Source organism: Marmota monax, unplaced genomic scaffold (genome assembly GCF_021218885.2).
Source record: "Marmota monax isolate L192 unplaced genomic scaffold, Marmota_monax_Labrador192_F-V1.1 WCK01_AAM20220418_F8-fsc00006, whole genome shotgun sequence".
NCBI classification, from domain to species: Eukaryota; Metazoa; Chordata; class Mammalia; order Rodentia; family Sciuridae; genus Marmota; species Marmota monax.
In genome coordinates, this window is record NW_026693712.1 from 20,122,141 (window position 1) to 20,125,027 (window position 2,887).

Here is a 2,887-nt window from a genome sequence, read left to right on the forward strand (position 1 = left end):
CCTGATTCACTGGGATTATAGGTGAATACTACCAAGCTCAGCTAAGGCTGTGGCTCTTGAAGGGTGAAAACCATGACTTTTTTCATTCTCATATCATCAGTGACTGTTTGTGAATAAATGACTGAAAAACAACCAAAAACCAATGAACTGACCAACTATCTAACCTCTTTTTCTGAGCAGTCTAGAGTTAAGAGGCAACTATCGATTAAGGGAATAAAATTAGGCTCCTTCTCCCATGGAGTATAAAAAGAAGTCTGAGACAACTCTACTCCCTGATCAAGGTTGCCTTCATTATAACTTTAATGCCTGAGGTATTGCTGTAGCCAAACAAAGAAAATTCAGGTACCATTTCACTCACAAAGTCACTTACATAAACCCATCGCTTCTATCTTGAAGCAACTAATGCCAAGAATACAAACAGGAGCCTTAGCACTCAGTGAAGGGAAAGAGTCAGGTTTGAGGGCTTCAGATTTAGGTTTTTGTTGAAATTGAAATTGTAGTTAAAGAGTAAGCAGAGTCTGGGTGTGTTGATCACTCCTACACACTCACCAAATATAAAATGTAGGAAAACACAATATTTTGCCCAAGAAACTATCTTTTTCTATGGTCTTTCTCTGCTTTTTCCTAATTATTATAATAATTTTAATGAGCTCTTCTCCATCAATTCCACATTAGTTTTTCCATATCTTTGAGCCATTATGCTACAAAGTGCGGCAGGATGTGCTTCTTTTTTTTTTTTTTTAATTAAAAAAAATTTAGTTGCAGTCAGACACAATACCTTCATTTTATTTATTTTTATGTGGTGCTGAGGATCAAACCCAGGGCCCTGCACGTGCTAGGCAAGCACTCTATCACTGAGCCACAACCCCAGCTCAGGATGTGCTTCTTGACTTACAAATTTAATGTAACTTGGGCATGGCTAAGACTCCCTGACTCAGGTTCCACCTGCTTTCTGACAGCTTAGTTCAAGAAATGCTACCTGTCTTAGTCTGTTTTCTTTTACTATAACAAAATATATGAGGCTGGGTGATTTATAAAGAAAAGACATATGTTTAGTTTATAGTTCTGGAGGTCCAAAAGTATGGTGCCAGAATCTGCTTGGTTTCTGGTGAGGGCCACATGCTGCTCAATGGCAGAAAAGCAGAAAGGAAAATGGCTGTGTGCAGAAGGGCCAAGCACATGGGGTTGCCTCCCTTTATACAACCTACTCCCTAAGTAACCAATCTAGTCCTGGTGATCTAGGATCAATCTCTCTTAACACCTAATCACCTCTGAAAAACCCCCAATATCCCTCAACACTGAAGGGCTTTGTTTATTTGTTTGTTTTGTTGTTGTTTTGGGGGGTTGGTACCAGGGATTGAACTCAGGGGCACTCGACCATTGAACCACACCCCCAGCCCTATTTTGTATTTTACTTAGACACAGGGTCTCACTGAGTTGCTCAGTATCTTGCTTTTGCTGAGGCTGGCTTTGAACTTGCAATCCTCCTTTCTCAGCCTCCTGAGCTGCTAGGATTACAGGCATGCACCACTGCACTCCGCTTGTTTTTGTTTTGTTTTGTGGTGCTGGAAATTAAATCCAGGGTCTCATGCATGCTTCCAGATTGAGTTTTGGTGGGGACAAACCATATTCAAATTATAGCACTGGGCTAGAGTTGTAGCTCAGTGGTAGAATATCTGCCTAGCATTTGTGAGGCCATGAGTTTGATCCCAGTATAGCAAAACAAATAAACAATCCATAGCACCACCACAAAATATGCTGCTTTGGGCTTTAAACTGAGGGAAATTAGAGAATAGCAAATGCAGAAAAGGGTTTTCATTGCCATGAATCCCCTCCCCAGGAATCTCATCAACCAGAGATTAAACTCTTATCACAGGAGAGGAGACTAGAAGTTGACACCACACCCAGACAGAGATGTTACAAGCTACAACTTATTCTTCTGAAAGCCCATTCATTTTTCCCCCAAATCACTTATTCTCCCCTAAGTTGCCTACATGCCCCCTCCCCTTTCCTCTGTGAAGAGGGTATATGTTTCTAGATCTTATGGGGTTTGGGGGCATTTACTTTTCCTTCATGTAATGCCCTTGTAAATGTGTAGACATTTTCTCCTATCAATCTTCATTCCACTAATTTATTTCATATATTCGATCACTGAATCCTCAAAGAATAGAGGAAAAGTCTTTCTTCCTCTCTCTCTCTCTCTCTCTCTTTAATATGGAACGCTTCACGAATTTGCATGTCCTCCTTGCGCAGGGGCCATGCTAATCTTCTCTGTATCGTTCCAATTTTAGTATATGTGCTGCTGAAGCGACACTCTTTCTTCCTCTTTAAACTGCTCCTTTGAGCAGTTTCCAAGTTCTAGGACATCAGAAGTACCTGTGCCCATCCAAATCCAGGATCACAGAATTTTAGCCTTCCCTGGAGCCCATGATGTCGCTAGGTTATCAATAGCCCAGGGCAGGAGAGGAGTCAGGAAAACCAAAAGATAAAGTACAGAGAGGTTAGGGAAGACCAAATGGGAGAAAGAAAAAAAATATTTAGAGAGGAAAATGACCAAAGGAAGTAGGAAAGAGCCAAAGAAGGAAGATGGCAAGAAAAGAGGAGGAAGTATGTAGAGGTGAATGATCACACATGTGAAAACATTGAAAAAGAAAAGAGGCATAATGAAGAGGCCAATCCCTTTAGAAGACACATTAATTTCCTCAAGAATAAGAGCAGTCTTGGGGCTGGGATCGAGGCTCAGCCTTAGAGCGCTCACCTAGCACATGCAAGGCCCTGGGTTCGATCCTCAGCACCACATAAAAATAAAATAATGATATTGTGTCCAACTGCAACTAAAAACAAAATAAATATTTAAAAAAGAATAGGAGCAGTCTCATACCTTATT

At 40.8% G+C, this 2,887-nt stretch overlaps 1 non-coding gene across 1 annotated transcript; it reads right to left on the reverse strand.

Annotated features, from left to right (window-relative positions):
• Positions 1–2,208: 2,208 nt before the first annotated feature.
• Positions 2,209–2,314, reverse strand: LOC124103810 (U6 spliceosomal RNA). The gene has a single exon (XR_006855289.1). It is a non-coding gene; the product is annotated as a U6 spliceosomal RNA (small nuclear RNA).
• Positions 2,315–2,887: the final 573 nt, after the last annotated feature.